Here is a 25714-nt window from a genome sequence, read left to right as displayed (position 1 = left end):
ATTCGATCTATGCGACAACAATTACCGCGAGCGAAATTTCATCTCAATTAAAGCGGAGTAATTAAAATAATTTCACCGTGAGCGGCGGGATGTTATCCGGCCACGATCGGGTGTATCCCTGGCTCGAGGTAAAAAAAGAGAGGAAAGTTTAACATTTTTGGTGCTGAGTCGGCGCTTACATTTTTTCCACGGCCACCGAGCCTGCAGAAGCTACATAATGGTCGAGTATCTTTCTTCTCGGGATCTCTCGCGGGTATGTCTCACTTGCTCGCTGCCGCGCGTCCTTTGGCGCGCAATATTTGAAATAATCCCGCGAATACCTGGCGAGCTCGAGATGTTCGTAAACAAACGCTCGATCACTGTCTTTTAATTGTAATTGTTCATAACAGACGGCGGGGCATGGTCTTTGAAAATTACACGAGCTTTGTTGAAGCCGCTATGGGTACTTGATTATTGCACTGTATACTTTGTTATACGCGGGATAATTCAAAACACAAGAATTGTTTTCTTCTTTTTAGTATCGCTCGAATCAGCAGTTTATTTGTTATTTGTTAGAAATAAGCATTAAATATTTATCAAGATTGCGATACATGTTATCCAAACAAACGTTTTCATACGTGTATCGTCGACGAGAGCTGCTTGCCACTCGGTTGCGAGGTGCTGCGCGCATATCCCCCCAAAGCTCGTAAGCGAAAATGACACGCGAGCATCAGCGCTGTCGAGGGCGGAAAATCAAAAAGATTAATCACGAACGCGTATAGCGAGAGAGAGAGCGCGCGAGGCTGATGCGCAAACAGTAATGCATCATGCGAGGCCCCGTATGTACGTGTGTGCGAATGTTGCATGTGTGGACAACAACAGCGGGGCGCGCGAGGGTTCGGCGGGATAGAAGCTCAGCGCGATATTCGCGCTCGCGCTCCCATACACGCGGCAGCCGCGACTTTAACTCCAAAGTACGGAATTGATGCGCGCGAGCTCGTCGGTAACACTTGTTTATACGCGTTATGTGCATACGATAGGCCGTATACTGGCTCGTATCTGACGCCTCGTTGTTTTTGTTTGATCAATCAATTAATTCTTTAACAATTGTTTATAAATCCGCATGCGACGCACTATTGCATTCGTAATTTTTTTGTCGGCAATGTATTTTTTTCTCGCTGTCGTTGCTTCCAGGCAAAATTACCCGGCTCGCTCGCAACTCCCGTGCATAGAGCAAAGAAAAGTAACCGCCATTTCCTCAATAGCAACGCAACCGTGTGCTCGACGCAGGCGTGGGTGTTGGCTATTGCTCGCTAATCGACCATATCCTTCTCTGCGCGCGGCCGATCGTCAGCCGTGCTTACGACTGCCATTATCGCACGAGAGATGCGCGCAATAACCGTCCGTAGTGCGGACTAAGTAATTTTTCTCCTACTTTCGATCGATCCACGATGCGTAATATACACGCGAGGGGAGGAGTCTAATTGTCTCTTATACATATGTTGCCAAAGTCATGCGCGATCGGGTGACCCCTCGATATCTAACTTATGTGCCGCTACGCGCGTGTAATGCAATTCAGCGATTTCCTTTGCCAAGTATAAACGTATATACGTATAATACGTAGAGGTGCGCTTGCGCGTCGTATATGTATCGCCGTGCCAATTACTCTCGTCCGCAAACTGACGTCGAAAAAGAGCACACAGGAAGCGGGGGCGATTGGAAAATTTGACGGAGGGTTTGTGCATACGTACACACACACACAGCGCATCGTGCAAGGCAAAGAAGGGAACAGTGTTGCAGCTGCTGTAGGATGTGTTACGAACCTTATCTTCGATCGAGTATAGGCGCACACAAAAGTACGCTTGGTACAGAATTTGCACGATCAGCCTTCAAACTTTAATTCGGGAAATAACTTTGGAGAATTCCCTGAAGTTTAATAATATCTTTCAAAGTTTGCCCTCGAGCCATCGGTGTCGATTGACATTGTCTAAAATCTAGCCAGAAGACACGTTTTCCTCTCTTCTGCTTCAATTTTTCCCCGGTTCTCTCTTTTTTTTTCTCATCCAACTCGAGATTTTGATGAAAAAAAAAATTCGATGCAATAATGGAAAAAAGGCCACATCCAGCGATAATAGCAGAAACGGCGCGCAGTAGTGGTATAGCTGCGAGTCGGAGCGACCGATATTCCCCTTGAAAAAAATGATTTACGATGACAGCATCCGTGGCAAGGGAAGGCGCTCGAAGCAGTGCGCCGCGCGCGAGAAGCCGAGGAAAGAAAGAGAACGCATGAGAGTATTATTTTCAAATTTCTCGCCTGCGCATACGCCGAGTAGGTTCACTTCCTCGAGCTCGACTCGGCCCGGTCTCGGCTGCACACATACGTAAACGCGCTGCGCTATACGTTCTCTCTATTCAGCGGTAAACACACACACGCACACACACACACACATGCGCACGAACAAATATACATATTGCACGAATGTATGAATGCTTGAATATAAGTTTAATATGGGTATAAAAGGTGGCAACGTTCTTGTGTATAAGGTAAAATAATGAACGAGTTGGCTCGCACGCGGCCGTCGCTCTTATCTGCAGCGTGTCATCGTTTGTGCCACTGTAAGCACAGCAGCAGCAGAGGCTATATCCACGTGCGCGCGAGAGCGCCTGAAAGCGCGGAAACGTTTCACAGGACCCTACTCCGATGTAAATCTATACTCGCCTACATATACAAACGCACACAAACGCACATTTATGCTGTGCAAGAATTAAGTATCATCCACGCGGTTCTATTAAAATCGATAATATGTATGCATACAGAAATGAGACTTTAATGGAAACCACATTTAATTGAAGTTTCGATGTACAAATGCAGCGTACGTAGTCAGTTATATACAAGCTTAGTTTTACGAGGATTTTCATTGCAGTTTTGTATGCCTCATTATGTGCTTCTTTAGATCTCTTATTTTTATTGCGATCGTTTTATTTTTGAAATAAATTGGACGAATATACATAAAGCCCTCGGTATACTTTATGGAACCAACATTAATGCGGTGAAATAAAGTGATACAAATTTATCCATTGCTTTATTGTAAATTAATTTTGTATTAATCTATAGTCACCAGTTTAATGGAAAATCGAGTTGTACACTTTAACGAACGCGTCAGTGAGAAACTTGCATTGCGAAACGGAGCTTCGGAAAGCGAGAGAAAACGAATAGACGTATTCTAGCTGGATGCTACATGCATTCACCTGGTTACTAGTCCACGTCTTGGGTTGAAATGTCGTACGACAGCGCAGCACACGTACACACAGCGACACATGTATGCAATCGCACACAATCGCAGCTTATAGCTGCGTAGCGAAAGGAATAAGTCTCGCGCGCAAAAAGCTTGACAAACAGTTCACAACAAACACGTGTATATAATTCAGGCATACCTATACACTGGCTTGCACACGCAGCTCTCGTCGCGTATGCGTATATTTACACCAGAAGTTGCGGAGCTAAATTATATGTATACAGCAGCGTACGGTGAGCGGCAGCGCCGCGTAGTAAATAATTTTTCACACACGATTAATGCGACGATGAATGCGCGACGCGATGTCGTATGCGCGCTGCATACGTTTCAGCCAGCAGCTCCCGTGTGCGTATAAAGGCGCGCACTTGAAAATTGAATTTACTTTCTCATGTGCGTATAGCTTCAAAAATGCCATCGCGCGTCAGTCCACTCGTGCATTGTACGAGGAAGGCGTGTAAAAATTGATAGCGAAAAGATTTACCGGCAATACATCTTCGCTTCGTTGGGCTTTTAAATATCGTATGACTGGTCTCGTGTGACTCGCTCGATTCATCGTCGAGCAACGAAATCGATCCATAAATTATGATTTACGGTCTGTCGAATACTTCGATTCAGATGCAGTTAATAAGAAACTAATTTTCCATTACCTTCGTGTGAGCATCTAACGATATTGAAGAATGTATAGGCAACAACAACAAATTTCGAAGGGTGGTAAAAGTCGAGTAAATTCAATTGCCGTTATGTATGCATGCCCACGTCGGGCCTCTTCAAGACCGGTTCAAAAAAAAAAAATACACTCTTGAGCTCTAAGAGCACTTCGGAAACTCTCTCGTTCGCGCGTACTCGTTTATACAAAGAATAAAAAGTTACGAGCATGCGAAAATTAAATTGTCATTAGACGCTAATACCAGTAGTGGGTAAATACTTTATAATAAGCGCGTAAATCACACATTTCTCATACTCATAAATATTATTGCTTAATTGTGAAAAGGAAGGAAGGTCGAGGCTGGTAAGCGACCGGCTGCATGTGCTCGCACCGCCCCTTTAACCATGTACCGTCTCTCGACTGGCCAAAGATCTTTAGCCGCTAAAGGGCAGCTTCGTGTACATTATTTGCTTGCGATACGTGTGAGTTTTTTTCATAAACCGAATTGCCAAGGAAATTTGTGCTCTCTTGTGCATACGTCCATGTGCAAGCGATGCGTAATACAAAAAAAAAGAAGAAGAGCGTCCGAACGAGAGAAAGAAGTATTGTGTTGCAAGGCTGTGTCACTGCTGGTAGGAACGACTATACGTCGACGACGGCGCAACGTGGACGCGACGAGAAAAGGAGCTGCTGCTGTTGCTCTTTTCGTCGCTCGTCCCGTATATAATATCGAAATTTATGGCCTTTCTAGCCGCTGACATTCTGTGTATATACACGCTTACTTTCTAGAGGGGCTCTTACTTTTGGTCTTTGCTCAAACTATTGTCCTCTTCACTTCTTTTCTGCTTCGTCGTCGTCGTCCTCGTCTACTTCTTGGTTACGTCAGCCGACTTTCTTTTATCCAAATCTCGTAAATTCATAGGAGCTTTTGCAGCAAAGTTTCATTGTAATATTTCAGCTGTGGATGTGACGCTCGCAAACCAAGAAGACTCCAAAAGTTACCCATAATCATCATTGTGATTGAAGCGAAGAATAGTGTACTTTTTTAAAGGGTTGCACTCGGCTCATTTGTTGCTCCAATTTGTGCGCACTTGTGTTCTTCAATTAGTTCTGCAAATTGTCATTATATGCATATTTTCATTCAATAAATTTTATCAACGTTGAAAACAAGATGAGTATGAAAAAAAATTGTCGTTTACGATTGTACACCGAAACTGCGTCAAAATATTTACTCGTACCGACATAGCAGACAAACATAAATCGAGCTGTATATATGTCTAAACGCCAAATTTAACGAAACACCATCTGCTCGGAGAGCCTCGACACATCGTCTTTGCAAATTAGCTCTACACGTAACGAGGCAGCTAAAACGTCGCAACGATAGCAAACAGCAGCAGCAGCAGCAGCAGCCTTTGGTTGGGCGCACGAGCAATGCGATACTCAGCGAGCTCCTCTGGAAAGTTCAAAGCTTGTTCTTTTACACTTAGAGCGGACAATAATTCTCCGCTATGATTGTCGTTCGTGTGGCACGTCAGCGTCTTTTTTCGCGAACTCGAGACACCGGTGAGCGTTGCACTACACTTGCCCAAAGCTCTCTGAAACTATAGTTAAATCCCTTTTTTTCTCCTCTTTTTCCTCTTGCTCGTTTAGTTACGCGAACGGCGCAGCTCACTCACTGTACTCGCACAAACACACTCACATACACTCGCTCACACACACACACACACACACACACACACACACTCACACACGCGTAACGCGTTCGCCTTGTATTTTCTATCGTGCACATAAATCAACGTACGTCGTCGACACGGCTATATAGCGGCGGCTATACGGCGGTAGCGGCAGAGGAAACGCGTCACGTGGAAAAGCGCGCACACATCGAGTTTGTTCGTGCGCCGTATATGGATTTGCGCCCATGTGTGTGTGTGTGTGTGTGTGTATGTATGTTACGTTTATGCAGTACACTAGTTATAACCCGTGAAAATCCATCGAAACTCCCACGTTTAAATATACGTTCACCGGTAATATAAAAATTGTTCGTTTTTCGGCTTGTATTTTTAAAAAGAATTTTTTGCGGGCACTTTAACTGTAGATAAGATGCAGTTTAGTTTTTATTATTTTCTTTGCTTTCGATACTAGCTGCGAGCACTCTAACGTGTTTTTCAATTTTACGTAATAATGTTCTCGAAAAACAATCCTTATCACCTAAAATCCGACACAATAGACTAAATATAATTAATGCTTAATACATAAATATCGACCGGCTGATAAGTCCCGATAAAAATACAAGCAGTGGGTTATATATACCCGAAAAATACGAGAGTGCGAGAAAACTTACTCTCGCAGATTGTTCGCTTGGGGCAAGTTACATCGTCGCTTTAAAAAATCGCTCGCCTCATCCTCTCACTCTCTTTCTTTCTCTACTTTAGCCACCTAGCAGCGAAGAATAAAGCACCACGCAATGGAGCATTATACGTATATATACCTATAGTGGGGTTATTTTTATCGAAAGCTTCAGCGTCGATGGCCACACACACCGCCACACTATACATCGAGAGCCGCAGGAAATGATGGATCGCTCGAACGCGAGCTTTTATCTCGCGTATTTCGACGCTCTCACTGCATATACATAGTAATCGTCGGCTACTATACATTTTCGTACTGCCTCATTCATCTTATCGATTTCATATGTATTTGTGTGTACGTTCACGCGTATGTAGATCGTACAGGGCTCTCGATTAAAGTGTGAATATCTCTTTCGGCTAAGTGATTGACGCGACGATCGATGACCAATTTTACGATTACATTTCGTATCGTGCATTTTGAAAAATCTATCGTAAATAAACAATTATCGAAGGCTCGTTTCAACGATCGTTCATTAAAAGCTGACTAACACCCTGTTGTTTACCTTGTAAAATTAATCAAGGGCCTCTTCGATGTGTGTAAAGGCACAAAAGACGCGCAAACTTTCGTCACTGACTCTTGGTTGCTTTGAAAGTTAGAACTCGAGCTTTTCGAGTCACGACACTCAAGACGACAACGACGACGACGACGATGATGGCAAAGTTCTCTCTTGTGGACAGCGCTCGCGAGAAACTCGTGGCGCAAAACAGCGCCGCTGCGATGTCTCGTTATCCGTCTGATTTATAGTGCGCTAATTGCATTGCTGCCGCGCCGCGACGTACCACCGCATCATAAAAGAACGAGACAATACTGCGCGCGTTATAGCTCTGCCTCGAGAGAAAGAGAGAGAGAGACACACAGACCGAGAGACAAGAGACGCGAAAAGTTAAAAAAAGTATGGCGCGATGAAAGGCTTTTTCAGAAAAGTTTGCTCGTCTCTTACTGCAATCGAGAGTATGTGTGTCTTGATCGCTTCTGCGACGGTGATATATTGGGTCACATGTACTTTGATGTTCTAGCAAAGTTTGTACTACGAGCTGTGTAATCTTCAAAAGTCAAATTTGCATCGCAAGTTTTGTTTGTTTTAATTTTAACTTTGGCGCGCTATTACGCTCAGACATGATTTGCAACCGGATTTACTTAAAAATATACGTTCGTAATCGGGCCAACTGTAATTACTAGATAAAAAAGAAAAGTATAATAACTCAAAATTAAAAGATCGTAACATGATTATTCATTAATGGTAACCGCAAAATGAAACAATCAAAGCATGGAAAGCTTACACAATTATTTACTTACGTGCGCAGCGCTCATATCCTTGGCTTTTGTGTATATTATCACCAGAACACTTAAAAATGACATTCATAAATAATTATAAAATACAAACAAGCGAGTTAAACGTGAGCCGAGAGAGCATTAGCACGGCCCTTTCACATGTAATACGGCACGGGAATCATGCACACATATAGATATATCTGGGCGTAGCGCTCGAACAATGCCGATGTACAATCATAATGCTTGGCATCTCATGCAGTAGATACACGTACGAGCGAGCGTGTATGCAGACACATACCCGGCTCGAAGCTCGGGTTTGATTTTAAGGGATATACAGGCTCGTTGTCGTTTAGTTGCTCGCTCTTGGTTTATGTTAATGATACTATGAAACCCTATATATAATAAGTATAGCTATATAAATACAGTCTATTGATCACACGGTCGTGCGTGCGTGCGTGCGTGTGTGTGCGCGTGTATAATAGAGGCGCACGCACAAAAGCTGCCGCTGATGCAGCTCTCGACGAGGAGTGCACAAAATGAGGCGGCGATTTATCGTCGTAACAGCAGCCATCGTAACGTTACGTCGTGCGCGCGCGCGCGGTGACGGCCCGACGCTCGCTTGTACATAGTCGTGTTTACGCGCCGCGCTCCATGTTTAATACTGCATCATGCAGCAGGCTTTGAACTCGATGTCTCAATCACGGGAGTTATAGCTTATATATACAGAGACAAGCCAGAGTGAGAGAGAGAGAGAGAGAGAGAGAGAGAGAGATGGAAAGGAAAAACGAAAAGACAATAGCTCGACAGCCGCGTGATCGTGCATTTGACGCAGTATATAACAATCGAGCGTGTTTGAATCAATTAAAAAAGTAGAGCGTGTTTCAACGCTACCGCTGCAACCGAGTCCTTGCGTCGTCTGTTTCACTTTGATTCGACGATACAATTCCGCGTCGATCGGAGAAAATCGTAATGGTAAATCTGGTTTGAGCTGGAGCGACGCGATCGTTATTTTCCTCACGCACCCGCGTTAAATTGCTTAATTTTCAATTACGGTCTAATGTGAAGTAGAAAAAAGAAGTTTGCCCATACATAGCTTCTAGAGAGATATTTTGGATAATTAATTTGATCGATAAGCGAGAATGAGCATAATAGGTCTTCCCCGGGGTGTAATAAGAATGACGACCAACGGAGCTCTCTCTCTCACTCTCTTTCAGTGTCTGCAATATTTACGAGTACTATCGCTTGCACACTTTATCCGCGCGTACATATACAGAAGCGACGAAGCGTACAGAGATTTTCATTCAGGGTCGAAAGAGAATGCCGCGCGCCAGACACGCTCTCGGCCATGCTCTTATTCGACGTTGTACACTACGTGGGGTATTTCTATTTTATCTTTCTTATTCGAGTGCGTCGGTTCCGATTCAATTTTCACCCCCGAAAACAGCGAATTTATTTATGCACTCGGTATTTGACGTTGGTCGCAATTTTTCTGTTTTTTTTTCCTTTACCAAATCCGCGCTTCGGTTTCACGGTAGACAATTTTCCTCGCGGCGACGATCGGATCGGCGTGCGCCAACGCATCGCAGTAGACAATCTCAGGCGTACTCGCGAGCGCGCATACACACACACGTATATAATTATTTTGTGTATCACAAGAGCGCATAATAATCGTCGTAAATCATAGGCGCTTCTCTTTGGCTTGGCTCGCTCGCGTCCGAGCCGGATGAGAAATCGAGCGAAACCGATAGGATATTATGTATTATACATATATATAAGCTATACGCATTTATATAGAGTCATCACTGCGCCGAGAATAAGCGAGAGAGAGAGAGATGCGAACGAGGCGGGAAGAAGTTTTGTGCGAGCTTGACGTTTTCCATTTGTTTTTGCGCGTGCGCTGTGTGTATGCGAGCGAGCGGCTATTTTTCTTTGATTTTTGCACCGAGGGATGTATACGATAATAGCTGGGCTTCGTTCTACAAATCGCTGCTACTCAATCTTCTTTGATAGTGAGAATTCAGATATAATTTTATTAATGAATATTCATGAGGTTTTGAAAAAATAAATCCATTTGTTTGGGTTCGGCTTACTGCTCCTATTTGAACGTATACTCTACGGCTTAATCATAGATTTTCGTATGTTTTTATCATCAAAATGTTATGTGCCGATTCACAATAAGCCAAATTAATTGCACTGTGTGGAATAAAAATCATCGCTACTATTCTTATCTTTCGAGCAGCTGTATAATTTTCTAAATAAAGATTTTATACTGTCAGTCAATATTTTGTCTTGGCACCGATAAAATTTCGCGAAAGTGTAACAAACGACTTGATAACGCGAATCGCTCCTTCTGTCATCACTATTTGTTTGTTCAATTGTTCTTTTCTTAGAGGCATTGTAAGGCAGACTACAAATAAAAATTTCTCGTGCTCTAATAAATTACGCCTGGCTGGAAAAAAATTTCCATTACATAACAATTACGCGAATCAAAGTACCAGTGGATTTTTTTTTGGAAAGTCCAAGATTTTACAGGAAAAAGAGTCGACTGTTTTTGAAATTTTTTATCGCGCTTGGATAAAACCAAAAAAATTTGTCGAGTGCAAAAAACGAACGATAAGGAGCGTTGCGCGTGATCCACGTGATGATCGCGCAGCAAATCACCCCCGTCCGTATGTGAAATGAAAAAAATTAAGGCGTTACGTGGCTCTCGACGTCCGAGCTGAATAACATCTCACTCAGAAAATATTATTAATATATGCAGCATGCAGGCTAGGTCAAACGGGTTGGTCCCGATCGTGCCTGTATACAGCGTAGTCTGTAGGTACATGCATGTGTATAATACATACATTATCTCGAGCGAAAGACAGACAGAGAGAGAGAGAAAGCGAGGCGCGTTGGTGGTGGGTCGTCCGAGAGAATTATGACGATTCCACAAGGGCTAAGCAACACTTTCCCTCTCAAACATGCATGCAAGCATCAGCAGCAGTAATAGCAGCGGCAGCAATAGCAAAGTAGTAGTTGGAATCCCGACAATTGATTGTACGAGTCTAGCTGTAGCGCGCAGCACTTTTCCTCCCTCTCTATTGCTCTCTCGTCGAGCTAGTGGAGCTAGTAACGGTCCGAGGGTGGGTTACCTTTGCCCATACGCCCATACGCGGTATATAGTACATATATATATAGCTGGATACGCCGCGCGCTAGTGCACACACGCACTCAACAAAAGTCATTCTGTTCCAGAAAGTAGTATTATAACTGGCTACGGAGAAGGGGCAAAAGCGAATCGCTAGAGTGAGCGAAAAGGGGAGAAGATAAAAAGAGAGAGAGAGAGAGAGAGAGAGAGAGAGCGAAAAAAGTTCTAGCTGCTGTATACATACACTATATGTTGCTGGATGTATGTAGTATAGGTTGAGCAGCAAGAGGGGTTAGCATTTCGGGGTTGCTGTGTGTTACTGCGCGCACCGCTGACAGCTCGTACCAGGCCTTGCGTTCATCTATGTGTGAGCGCATGTGTGTGCCCGAGCAAAGGAGGATACGCTTCTCTGCACACACACATACACGAAGAGAATTTCGTGCGGTATACGTATGGATTCGCAGCTCTCGCTCCGCGACTCGTGCTCGCACTGCATGCGGTATATATACACGCGCACGTGTCCATCCCGGCGCAGTTGTGGTGGTAGCGGCTCTCGCGATAGTAGTGCTCTCGGGCGTATATAGTGCCGAGCGCAGCAAAGGTATATCCGCGCGCTCTCGTATATGTACGATATATATATTGTTCGTCTCTCCTGGTCTCGACGTTCTGTCTCGCTTCAACTGCTGCCGTTGCTGCCGCCGTTGCTGCTGTTCCCGCCTCGCCTTCCTTCCTTCGTGTTCCCTCGTGCGCTCGGCAGCTTTTTCCGCAGCTTATAGGCCACGCCACGCTGCTGCTGCTGCTGCCGTCACACGCATAACACAACAGACAGACTCGCAGGCATTGTGCTCTCTTCTGCTACGCTCGGCTCTCTCTCTCTCTCTCTTGGGCTCGATTGTGCTTTATGCTGCTGCTATATGTGCCTTGTGTGTATACAGTTTCTGTCTTCCTCGGCGGCCAGCAGACGGACCACGGCGGCGTCTCGGGACACGCGAGCCACGCCAAAGACCAGTCGACCTCCGGCTCGGACCAAATGTTATATGATGCTTCGCGCCGCCAAGCTCGGAGGCCAAGTTCTGCCTTTTCCGCGAAAATGTAAACGGTGACGAGTGTCGCGGAGCGACTGATGCCGGAGCCCCGTTGCTTGGCCCACCGCACCCTCCCCAAGCCAACCCTTGTGAGAGTGAAAAAAAAACGTATCCAAGTGCTTTCAAGTGAGTGTGAGAGTGAGCGTTGATATATATATATGTGGGTGAACGGAAAAAATCGGCGCTGTTTCCATTGAGGATGACTCTTCGAGAGACATTTTTAGAGGTACTCGTACCATCTCATTTGTTTTATTTTATGACTTAATTTTGCTACTTATTATCTAGCATAGGAAAAATTGAAACAAAAATGCTTCGATCGCATCGATATCGTATTATTTCCTCTTACGTGTGTTGCGCGCGAAGCGACGCGAACCCAGATATTCGCGTAAAGCGATTATTCATCCACACCTGTGTATACTCGCAATTACGTTTGCACAGACAGACAGACGGAGAAGCTGAGCGCGCATAATTGTCTGTGTGTATATATGTCCTTACGCGCGTATCGCAAAAGTAAGACACGCGAGGCTCGATTTTCACGCTAATATCGGCATCTCATGTGATCGAGCGCTAAAACACACACGATCGCGGCTTGTTGTTCTGCGTGTGTATTTTTGAGTATTTGACGACAGAAAAAAAAATATTACCACCAACTCCATAAGATACCGGCCTATTGTCACGTACACTGACTTGTTTGATGTTAAATTTAAAAATATCGAAAACTGGGTCACGAGTTATATTATCACAAAGCGGTTGCGCGATTTGTCGCCAAAACTTTCGACGCCCGACAGTGCAAATTTGAAGAGCATTCCGTCATTAGAGTCGATTGATCGTTGAAACTATGACAGAACTATAGTCCAGGGTGAGTTTTCGTCACGCTTTTATAAAAGGATAATATTTTTTTAATTTAATGAGTTTTCATACGCCATTAAAATTAGTAAGCACTGATTCGTGACGATTATTTATTTGATAATTTTGACATATGACAACTTTAATTGTATCATAATAAGTATAAGTATTTTATTTCTAATCGTTCGACTCACTTCAACCACTTTTGCCGCATATAACTATTTTTACTAGTACTAAAAAACTAAAAAATCAAATTATTATTTTTTTGTCTTTGAATGCAAGACAAATGTTTGAATAAATCTGTGTGACTCCCCCTCATTATCCAAGCTGACTCGAATCTCTGTCAAGTTCGTACAGTGATCATCGATAGATGTATTTATCAAGCTTATGATGTGTTAAATCTTTCGATTAGCATAAATTTACGAAACACATCGAATTAAGATATTTCGTTTCTCAAAATATATACACATTAATTTGATTAATAACCTCAAGAAGATCAATACAAGAGCATCATTTCTTGAATAACAAAACGAACTATTATTTTTGATCGATGCAACGCTGTGCAGTTAGATGCTCATTTATTTCTCGTGAACGTTGGATTATCGGTCAAAAATCAAATTTCCACATTATGAAAAGTAATAAATTCCATTATAATTTTTCACGAAGCGTATGCGAATATGCTCCAGCAGAAAAAAAACGTACAATGCGGCGAGCCTCACGCCTTTCAATGCATCGATATAAAGAACATAAATTTCTCCCGCTGCTCGCGCGTGGTGGATAAGTGTATACGAGCGTGCACACTGTACATTTGCAGCGAGTCCAAGTTGATTTTCAACGGCAATAAATCAGGCATCGATGGCTGCCATACAACAATATAACAATAATATAGGCTACATCGATAAGGACAGACAAAAATTTCAGCGGGCTACGAATATAGGGGTGCATATACGCAGAGGTGCCCACGGGGGGACGACATCGAATCAAAAGCGCAGCAAACACCGGCAGCAGCGCATTATAGTTGTTCCTTTTTTTTCCTTCGGAGCTTCATTGCGGTAGTTATGCACTTTTGTGTGTATGGGCCGAGAATGTGCGGCAGCGAGAGACGACCCCTAGCCGCGCGCGGGGTGGTTATACGGGTGATATATTTATCGCCGAAAGTAGTATGGAACTTGCCGCCGATTAAAATCGCGCAAGCGACTGTGTGTCCATTGTGGAAAATCGCGGGTGCGAGGAATTTATATCGCATATATAACAGTGTTTTTCCGGCTTTCGATATACGTCGCTTCCTCTCTTCCTTTCTCTGCTCTCTTTCTATCTCACACGCACTCCCTCGCTGCAGCATTTTATTATATTGCGACATTTTTTCACACTCGTTGCAGCGCGCGGCCATATTCAATGATCGCTGCGGTATCCCTTTTAACGCGTACACACACGGGGCACACGCGGGAAATTTTGAATTATGATCTCGACGCTCTCGCGCAGTGCATAAATCTTCCTCTCTCTGCGAGTCGCGCGCCCATACATACACGCGCGCACATGCATACATTCCGGTGGCGCTTCGAATATCTCCCTCGCCGCGTGGCCTTTTACGAATCGTATGCATACATATGTATTTTTTACCGTGGATCTTTCGACGCAATTGTCATGGACCGCGCGCGGCGTCTTTTCAATCTATATCGACTGTTTAACGATGATCGGCGCGCGAAACCCACCCTAACACTGGAAGCTCGTGGGCCGATTATTTATCGGTTTCGCTCGTATTTTAATTGCTTTTGAACGCTCGACTTTTCTACGTTACACGGATTCGACTAGAGAGGAAGAGAGCGCATTTATTTTCTTCAGTCGCTCCAGCTCTCTCACCAAGGCATGGGACACCGAGATCGATTACTTTCCCTACTTCGTCATTATTTTTCACTGGTGCAATTCTGCGTTGATCGCGCACGATCACTCGCTCGACTCTGATTTAATTAAAGTTGCTTCGTGTAGCTTCTCTCCTGCCTCGGTCTCCGAGTCAGTCTCTGTTACTCGAGCTACATACATATATACATAGCTATCGCAGTCGCAGTGGCAGGTTTGCTTGGGCGCACACGCGCTCTTACTTCACCGCATCAAATCGCTGTAATAAGAGGGGCGAAGGCGCACACGGCTCAGCCCGATACGATATTGAGCTTTGGCGTTATTTCTTCGTTTATATCTGAGCTGAATGCACAGCCGATTACATGGCTTTAGTTCTCTCTCTCTCTCTTTCTGTCTGTCTTGCTAGGCGCGCACGGAGGTTCCGCCCTAAGACGCCCGAGCTCGAGCGCGCGCGCGAGTGAGAGAGAGAGACTAAAACCCCCAGGGGGTGGCCTGCCGCTTCGGCTCGACTCGCTTCTCTCCTTTGTTCGATACCGTCAATATGTATATAGGTATACAGCCGTACAACCACGCAGCGTTGGAATAAGGCAGTATAACCCTCCTACGTGCTGCGTGGTGCCGTGTTTTGCCAAGGGTGCCTCGGATTCACGCGCCCGTGGCTTTTGTCGCTACTCGAGAAATGTCTTAGCTCAAATAATACGACGCCTAACTCCCAGAAGTTACCCAAGAGCGTCTCTCTCTTCTTCTCTCTCTTGGCTCCGTGTCGTATTTATACAATGCTGAAGAAGTTTCGGACGCGTCGCAGCTGACTAAAATACTGCGGAAACTCGCTGTGTATATTCTGTACCGTGGAGAAATGGTTGACGCAGGCGCGTAGAGCCGAGCTATATGCGATCAAATTAGATTTATTCATTTACAGAGTCGGACATCGAAAATCTATATAAATATCGCATCAGCGTAGGTGTCATCCCGATCAAGACGAACCAAAATAAAAGAACATAAATTACTCATTCTTCAAACAACGGCACAGTGATATATTTGATTCGAGACGAGAATATATCAAAATCGAGCGCCGTTCGAATTAACTTTTGGAAAATGAGGATAGTTAGTGCGGAGCGACGCCATCTGTCGCGTGAGCACATTTTCGAACCCATGCCGAGTCGATGGAACTCGCAAAAAAAAAAAGAAAATAAATAACGAAAGTACAAGTCTTAGCCTCCGTACCGTAGTGCATGCATAATCAAAGCAGCATCAGTAGACACGATCGGTACGCTAACTGCGCGCCTAGAGAAGCGGGAGGGGAAGAGCAAATTCAGCACAGCAGTAGTCGCTCCTTCCCTTTGGTCTAGCTGCTATGTACGTGCAATGCATGTATGTATGTATGTATGTATAGGCGAAGCGAGCGCGTGCGATTCGGCCTTTGTGCTCGTGTCAAGCTTGTCAAAGTTCCACCCTAACGTGGATACACCTCTAAGCGGCAGCTCAGATGCCGCGTCCTACGTATATACATACATACATATACACCATCCAGGGCCTCGGCTTATTGCTGACTTTACAGAACCAGCCATATTGCCATAGCTCTCTCTCTCGCGATATATACATTTACGTTCTTCCATATACAAAAGGGGGGAATAGACGAGAATCGCACCATGTTCCACGAAGGTATTAGCTTTTTCTACGCTAGACTCGCTCGTATATGCCGGGGCCTACTTACATAATGGCCGAAATTCTGCCCATCTTTTTCGACCTGGAGTCGCGCGAGTTAATCGGCGACTGTACCGACTCCGTTGCTTCGTGAACCGCTGCGTATATACGCGTCGAATCTTCGCATATAGCTCGACGCGCTGCTGCTGGCGCGGTTAACAAATACCGGCTAATCGACGACAAGGACTCGAGTGCGTGCGACCGTGAATGCTGCTCTAGAGTGGCCTAATAACACAAGGGGATGAATTATTTACCGCCTGATCTTTAAAAAGGGGTACCGGATGACTGCGAAGGATGGACTCTCAAGTGCCCTGTACGCCAGCTCTAATGTGAGTAAGTGGCTTACATGCATTTAATGATATCGCCGTTAGTTATTTCGGATAGAAGGCGCAATTATTGGACTTTTTCACGTGCTAAACAAATTTCGCTGTATAAGTTCGGTTTTAATACAATCTGTTAGAAATTATCAACAATTGATGGCTAGTTTTTGGCCTACGAATAAGTTTTTCAGATATGAAAGGACCATTAGAATTGGTCATGTACTGACCAAAAGTATAATTTAATCTACTATAATTAACAATCAAATTCGAATATTTTCAAAATCATATACTTTGACTTATACCCTTATTTTTACTTTATCACTTGCAGATTTACTGATTAGGTTATACTCGCCATCTATTGGTGGAAAGCTGAAATAGCATTATAGAATTTAAAGTAGTTGAAAACCTATCTAAATTTTTTTAATCAATTATAATGTCATTTTCAGTTCATCTAATCGCGCTTCAATCGAAAAATCGCTGAAAACAAACTAGCAAATGGTATATTAAAAAAAATTCCAAATGCTTACCATCTGGTCAAAAATATCTCGTAAATATTGACGTTGCATTAAACTTAGAATGAAGACAAAAGCTTCAAAAATCAGTGATTAAGAGGACAAAAATGAAAAATAACTGAGAAACATCAAGTTTTTAAACATTAAAAATAGGAATAATAATTACTACAATTGAAATGATTTAATTATTTTATAAAGTACAGGACTTTACTTGTATTCGAATCAAAAAATAATCATTCCATTCGTGATGAGCCCAGTGAAACGAGAAAAATTAAATACAACATTGTCCTGGAACAATATGAAAAACAAGTTTGGCAAAAAAAGCTCGAAAGAAACGTTTAGCACTCGCATTAACCCCATAAGAAAGAAGTACTATGGTAGTATCTCTGCGAAAGAGCGAGAGCAAGCGAGAGAAAGGCAAACTTGTTTCGCACCGAGCATACATGTACTCAAGAAAAAACGAGAGAAAGAGAGAGAGAGCACTTGAAACGTTTAGATGCATTCGAGGCTGATTTACGGCTACGCTGTCAAAACTTTATATTCAAGCACTACTGCTACTTATTGCTCTTTGCTTCTAACTCGCTCCTATATGTGTACAATGTATAAGGGTACGCTCGGTACAGAATCAAGTAATGCAGAAGACGCTCCAATGATTTTTTAGAGGCGCGAGAATAATTTTATTCAAGTAAAAAGACGGGCCAACTAGCCTTCAAGTAATTAGGCATATGGAAAAAAAATTACGGACGTTCCCATTTATAATTAGCTCAAGTGTATATTTGCGTGAAAATGGTATCTCCGTATTATTCAAGCTTCAACGACTTTCATCGTTACTTACCATAAAATTACAACTGTTCAACTCTCTAATCGATGAACACTCGAAGTAAAAAATGCGAATATCTTATATTGTTTTCTTGTGAGAAAAGGAAATTGCTTTTATATGTGGCATAATGCAATATACGTGCACAGAAACAGCAGATGGCTAATGCATCGTGTGCGCGCCACGCATAGTACAAATTTACCCCAGAAATGCGAAAGCATTATATGCAATTTAAAAACTAAGGTGATTAAAAAACGACGTCGAAAAATGTTGAGAAATTACGTTAAAATGATTTGAATGTAAAAATAACTGAATCTCTTATAAAAAAAATGAATTGAATATTTTATAAAAAAAAAAAAAAGAATAAAATAAAATCCCTGATTATAGTGGTCAGAAATTCAGTTTATACACAGACTACAGACTAACTGTACACCGGTAAAATGCCACTAGACGGTCCCAAGGTGTCAGACTCGGAGCTTGATCATCGGTATAATAACGACATTTTGCTCACGTGCGTGTGCCTATATAATCCGAGCCACACCGAAGTCGTGTACATAGCTCTCACTCTCTGAAATTATGAATTATCACGTGCGTGCCTGCAAAAGCTTTATGTGTGCGTATACTTAAATACGCACACACACAAGCATACGCACGCGAAGACACTTAGAGACATGAATATGTATCTCCCAACGGAAAGTATACGCACACACGCATCTACCCGTATACATGTATTACAGCCAGGGCACCATGAATCCTAATTACTCCGCCTTCTCTTAGCCGAGACAACTTTTACGCACACACACACACACGTGTACTATACACAGTGGAGTAACCCTTAAAGGGTCAGCCGCTCTAGCTTTCGCTGAAGCGTGTACGGTACAGTGTAGTCGAGAGTCACACGGCTCGCAGCGCACTCTTATGTATACGCACACGCACAGCACACGTAATCATACGCGCGTTATATCTTTATTATATGTTTATTTATATACTCGAGCACAATGTGCGGAGTCGATAAATTATAAGAAATCTCGCTTGGCGCATCAGCCCTTGCGATTTTCTCCTCGCGCTTCTCATTCGAGTGGCGCTAATTGAAGATTCATTAACGCGCTGCAAGTGTGAATCCTTGAATCGCAATTTACGCCCTATAATACGACGCTTATGCGAGTAGGTATTATTATTTGAGCTGATATAGCCTCGTCTGCTTCAAATGGTCTCTCTTAATTATGCCCGTATGCGTTTCGCGTTGCTGTATGCGTGTGTATGTGTGTCTCTCTTTCTCTCTCTCTCTCTACTCCTCTCTCCCTCTCACATTTTCTCCGAGTGTGCAGTGCATCGCACGCAATGCGTCTTTTATCCAACGTTACATTGTATTTTTCCTTACGTACACGCACGCGGACACATACACACACACACACAGAGTACATAAGCGTGCAAGCGAATCTGCATACATTTGCCGGCGTTGCAGTGGGCGTCGCTCGAAACTGGTTAGCTTCGCAGCGCTCGCTCCTTTTTTTTTATCTCTCGATACTTTGAAACTCGAGATCTTAATTCTCCGCTGCACAGTCGCGATGAAGTTGTTCCAGCGCTGAATTTCGCAAAGATATTCCTTTCGGCGTCGTTTCTCGACTTTGTAAGCTAACGATATTTTGAAATATCAAAGCCGCGACGCCATTAACGTTGTTACGCGTATAATCCAGACCACAGCTGCCTCGCGTGCATACGTACGCGCGCGCCGAGCTAGCGACGGCTCGAGGAAATTTTTAGCCCGTACGTATATATGCTAGGGCCGAGCTCTGCGTCGAATTCCTTAATCTCAAAATATCGCTTTAGAATTAAATGCGTAGAGGGCAATATTACGTACAGCGAGCCGTGAACGCGAGCGCTAACCGTCGTCGGAACGGCGGACGGCGGCATTGGGCGAAAAGTTGGCACTCTCACGAATTCGAGTACGGCAGCAGACAGCCCCGGAGCACAGTGCACGCGCTTTCGCTTGGCCGTGATGTCATTTTCTGACAGGCCGAACCCGAGGAGGCTCGCGTACAGAAAAGCCCGCCGCACGCGCGCACCACCACCGTTCGTCCCACGACTCGAGCTCGCTGCTGCTGCTGCTGCTCGAGCCATAAATCTTGTCTAGTTGCTCTCCCTCTTTTCCCTCTCTTTTTCTCACTTTTAATATGTCATTCGTTTCACGACGTATTTTCCAGCCGGAAAATGAGCCTGCTAGTCTAAGGCCAATGTTTAAATATCCAACAAAATAATTATGAGTGCTTTCATATAGATGAAAGTGACGGCTAATTTATTTATATATAATTTTTTATTTAGATATAATTACTTTATTTTAATCATTTTGATCTTAGAGGTTTAAATATTTTTTTTGGATCGATGTTTTATTTTCTTTCTAATATCGTTCATTTTTGTATGAATGATTGCAATTCTCCTATTGACATTCCCATGGGAAATCTCACAAACCATCGAACTACAATATTCTATATCCCTTAAAATATTTTTTTGAAATGTCGTGAAAGCCAACAATGCATTTACTCGCGTTGATATTTTTGCAAGCAGAGACGACTCGGCAAATAAGAACGTCACGGTCTTGAACAGTTGCCGGAATACATCGAAAAAGAAAGAAGCTAAAACTTTTCCTATGCTATGTGTGCAAGTAACCGAAGGACGAAGTAAACAAGCATATACAGCACATGAGCTCGCTACAACGTCGTGACAACTTTTAAAAAGTCACCAAAACTTTTTTGCAAATTCTTCTGCTCGTGTTTACCTATACAAGAAAAGAAGCTCGTTAGGTGACGCGTGAAAGCATAGCATGGCGCGGAGTCGCGTATGCCTTTCTTTTTGACATTTTTCTGTAATATATTAAAAATGAATATGATATCGAAATGAGTTTCGATGAAATACAGATGACACTCGAGGAAGAAAGTCAAGTGGACGGAGCCCAAGCTCGGATGAGAGAAAGTAGCTGTATAGGACAGCGCGCGAAGTGTACGCTTCGGATAGTGGCGATAAACGCGCGATAGCCACATTATAGACGAGAAAATTCGAGACCGGAATTAGGCGTCCTCGCTTACTTCGGCACCTCTCACGATTATCCGAGTACAGTCCGATAAGCCTCGGTTATTTGGGCCTATATCGCAGCGAGCAATGTACACGTTTACGCGTATAGAAAACAACGAGAGAGTAGCCGATACACGCCAGATATTGCTGCTTATACGCGGAGCAAGGTGGCTAGAGCTCGCTTATACTCGCGCGCACGCCGTTGATTTATGCGGGCTCGGATTTTCAGGAATGTGGATTCCAACGCATGTGTATCTCTCTCCGTGTCTCGCGCGTGTGTGTGCGTGTCGGGCCGAGCTGCATATGTGAGATTTCGAACATGTATATTTGATTACGTATCCGCGCGAGGATTTCCAACCGTTTGCTTTTCACGCGCGTTATGATAAACTCTCTCGAAATATGCTCGACATATCTATTGGAAGTTATGAATTATTCACGTCATCACTTACGACTGCCTACTTGAGAAATTGTCACTTTTTCGAAGCTCGAGTAGTCGCACATCTGCATTTATCTACGCGCGAAGCGTCGAAGCTCGCGTGATCGCCTCTGACGAGCATCCACTGCGCACATCGAAATGAGGATATCGCCAGCTATATACACCGACGTTTACCCAAACATTAGCATGCAAATATTTCGCAATATTACGCCATCCTAGATGTGTGTAAGCGATGGCATATATGCAAGTACGTAGAGCACTAGACAGCGTATAGCGGTCAACTCTTCGTCGTCACATTTAACGAAGTTTCTCGCTTGTACGAGCCGTCGGAGCTCTCGATCGATATATGGAAATTCGCCAGCGGTGTGTGCACATACACGCAGTCGAGCGCTGCACGAGTGTGTTTATGTGTGTGTGTGTGCGCCTTTTGCATCTACCGGCAGAGCTGCAGCGACTGCTGTTGCGAAAACGAGAAAGAGAAGGAGGGAGAGAAGAAGAGATGGAGAGAGAGAGAGAGAGAGAGAGAGAGAGAGAGAGAACCACGCGACGAGTCTTGCATTTGCTCTTGCTAACGCCTGCATATTTGCCTGCTGCATGTGTGTGTGCATATGCTGCATACATGCCCGTGGCGCTGTTCGTTGCAGTCTATGTAGAGATATGCGAACAGGCTCGAACTCTCCTAGTCTTAGAGCAAATCGCTGCTGCTGCTGCTGCTGCTAGCTGCTTCGGCTTGCAAATTACCAAGCCAAAACAGTTTGGGGTCGGCTCGTTCTTGTTGTTGTACTGCAGTCACTGGCTCTGCAGTCGAGCTGCTCTTGGGCTCTCTCGAGCTCCGCACATACACGCGAAAGCATCGCCAGTTTATATAGTTTATAAATGGAAAATAGAAATTGACTGTAACAGCTGATACGCGCCTCCGTAATACCTGCCTACCGTCCGACGCAGACTAGTCTCGCATATCCGACGGCTCGTGCCATCTTGATTTATGCTATCGCGCGGCACGGGCTTGATTAATTTTTCAGCTATTTTCTTAATCGTTGGCAAAGCAATTTATGAGCTATGCATTCAGAGATCGTCACGCACCGCGAGATTCGCATCGAAGCAAAGAAATTACATAACTTTCGGGTCATTTTCAAAGATATTTAAAGCGGAGCGAAAAATGAAAACGTACGTATACCAAGAGAGATTAAAATACGCTCGCAGAATCCCAAGCGACGGCAAGTTTTGCTCTGGCCCGATAATTTACACGTACAGTGGAGCCCCGCTAATTCGAATCGTATATAATATAATACACGCGTGATTCGAAGATGCATGCTCGCTTTGCAACGAGCGAATTCTGACTCGTGTTGCACGGGTCGGGGGGGTATAACTCATCTCATCGCCATCCCTTCGATTCGTCCACTTCTTTTTCTTATTTTTCTCTCGGCGTCCTTGCTCTCCTACGTATATATACAAGTATAATATCTCAAAGGCGCGCTCAACAAACTGGTTTTCGATTATGCTAATACAATATCAGCACACGGGTATATGTGTGTAGCACTTTGGAATTTCGGGCGAGTATCGACAGCGGCGAGCTTTTAATACTTTTGTATTTATACGTGCTCCCTCGATCTCTTTCTCCTTCTCGTTCCTTTTTTTTGCCCATCTTCTTGAATTTAATCGGAGTTATGTCACGCGTTCGCTTCATTGAGCCTCGTTCGGCCGTATATGTTTACCGTTAATTGACCGAGCAGGTGATAATGATACTTGCGACACGAGATTAATGGGATTTACTTTCATTATTAGGTGTACGAGGTTTTTTCGCTATTTCGTCCAAATATTGTAAATTTAAAATATTCATACCATTCTCCACACGATTATTGTTTCATCCTAAACGACTTTGAATTTTTTTTTCAAGACAAAAAGCAATAGCACACACTTTAATTTGCACAAATGATTCAGCCTTCTATGTCTCAGTTTTCTAATCAAGTCGATGAATGGGCTTGTCAGCCACAAGTTTATTTATAAACAGACACGAGGAATCTTCGACAATATATTTTTATACTCGAGATCGGTTACAACTATATAACCTCTAGGATTAATAAAACATGACTTGCTTCGGTTGCCGTTACTTTGCAAGATTTACGAGCTTTAAATGTAATGTCGAGCGTAATGCGCCTGCGTTCCTGGCCTTTCAGCAGCCGGCACGCCACGAGATTGAGAGCTTTTTAATTGTTGTTACTCCATTATTCTTGCTGTATACATTTCACTGGTAATGGTCATTGCAGAATATCGATTTTGCTCCGATTGATTGATGCTAGAAAGATTTTTTTAATAGCTCGATCGAATTCAGATTAGTTTCAATCATCAAAGATATAAAACGAAAATAAATTTATAATAAAAGACCCATAATCATTAGATAACAAGGATAATTTTCCTGATTCATATGAAAATTGAAAGCCCTTTAACACAAGTATCACTCGTTAATACGGATCGATGGTCGAACCTCGCGTCGAAAAACTCTAAAACACAGCTATTATACGGCTGATTTACATGAGCGATATAGAGGCCATGATCTTCGGCGCGCTTGACTGACTGCTCGGCTCAGCGTTTCGAGCCTCGCATGTATGACGTCATGCGTGCATTATGGCTTCGCGCGCGCAGCACGTGACTCCACCCTCCTCTCAATCACTCGGGATGAGACGCCACCCCGCTGTCGCTGCGATGCTCCACCCTATTTTTTCTGTCCGCGTTGCGTTGTGCCTCGCTTACGTGTGTGCGTGCGTGTGTATCAGCTGCTCCGCGGCGCGCAGTGGCCCTCGCCATCTATCGACTCGACAGCCAAGTTGAGCCAAGCCGCGGAGCACGTAATCTTCTATAAATCATGATCCTACATCGATGCGTGCGTGTGCAAAGGCCTCGCGCATTCGATCGAATGCCCAGAGATGACGCTGTGATCGGCGCTGTGAGGCCCAATGATCGTGCGATATACAGGGTGTCCTACTTGCAGGACAATCTCTTCAGCAGACATCAAATAATTTACAAAACATTTTCTGATGTAGTGAGTTTACTGAGTTTACTCGAGTACAAAATTGAGTCTAAAAATCACCATTGATTTGAGTGGTGAGTATCAAAGGGTATTGAACATTATAGCCTCATTCGCTCAGTCATAAATCTAGCTCGCAGAGCTCGGGGCAAATAATTATGCACTGCACGAAATCGTTAAAGGCACACAGTCAGTCAGGCTACATCTCTATTTGCCGCGTCAAGTCCGCTGGATGGAAGTCCGGAAAGCGAGAAAAGCGATTCTCTCGCTCGGCATGCGGCTGTGATGGCTGGCTGGCTATAGCTGGCGGCGCTACGCTGGGCTGTCTGGAAATGGGCAAAGTGTGCCCGGCGCAAGAATCGAGGCTGGGAATATTGGTACTATAGGTATAGAGTGCCTGCCCTACACTACGGTATAAAATCACTATCGGCGCGGCCATTTATCAATCTATTTGGAAACGCGCGTGTGCACACTCTGGCGCTTGCAAATCAATACGCTGAAATTAATGAAAGCACGCGGAGTGCCGACTTATATCTGTATAGCTATAGAGCATATAGCCCGGCAACAGCTCGCGAACAGGCCGCCGAAGTAGCCGTGCCGCCGACGCTGCTGCCGCTGCTGCTGTTGCTCGCGTGGAATGTTAATCACGATTGTCCGAGCGAACGAGCGAACGCCGCACTGAACCTAGTGCTACCCCCTTTTGTACCTAACTCCCTTGAGTCCCTTTGGCTGCTGCTGCTGCTGCTTCCCCGAAATGTCTATGTCTGCATATACACTCGCGTGTACGCAGGCACACCAACATTTTCTCTCCTCTCTTTCTCTGCGTATATATCCGCTAGTTCTCGCTGCCGTTCCAAACGCGCTTATCTTTCTCTCTCTCTCTCTCTTCCTTTTTCTATTACACACGAGCGACAATGCCATGACGCTGCGTATACGCATAGACTCCCAGATCGTATTTGTGCGTGCGAGCAAGGCCAGGCTTTTCAATTTTCGCACCGAGCTTATCGTCTTTTTCAATTCATCGGGTTCTTATTTATACACGCCTGACTGTACATCGTCGAGCGGCGCGTGCACACGTCTGTGTCCTAGATTATTTTTGGCTTATTTGATCGATATTTTATGAATTGTATGTCACCTTTTTTTTCTCTTTGCATAAGAATTCAATGATTAAAAATCGCTCGACTTACCTCGATAGTAAAATCGTGTCTGGGTTTCATTTTCTGTATTTGATACTATTTTAAAATTTTGATCGAAGGCGAACCGAGGTATTATGAACCTTTTTTAGCAGCTGTCTACAGTACCTTAAGAAAG

At 44.0% G+C, this 25714-nt stretch overlaps 1 protein-coding gene across 2 annotated transcripts in view; it reads left to right on the top strand.

The window, feature by feature from the left end:
* The window catches only part of LOC106649317 (homeotic protein antennapedia-like), a 79545-nt gene that overhangs the window by 34327 nt on the left and 19504 nt on the right, over nt 1-25714 (top strand). The window lies entirely within an intron of this gene.

This window comes from Trichogramma pretiosum, unplaced genomic scaffold (assembly GCF_000599845.2).
Source record: "Trichogramma pretiosum strain Unisexual culture from Peru unplaced genomic scaffold, Tpre_2.0 scaffold87, whole genome shotgun sequence".
In the NCBI taxonomy this organism is placed as follows: domain Eukaryota; kingdom Metazoa; phylum Arthropoda; class Insecta; order Hymenoptera; family Trichogrammatidae; genus Trichogramma; species Trichogramma pretiosum.
The sequence above is the reverse complement of the archived record's forward strand: the minus strand, read 5'-3'. Positions and strand labels throughout refer to the sequence as shown.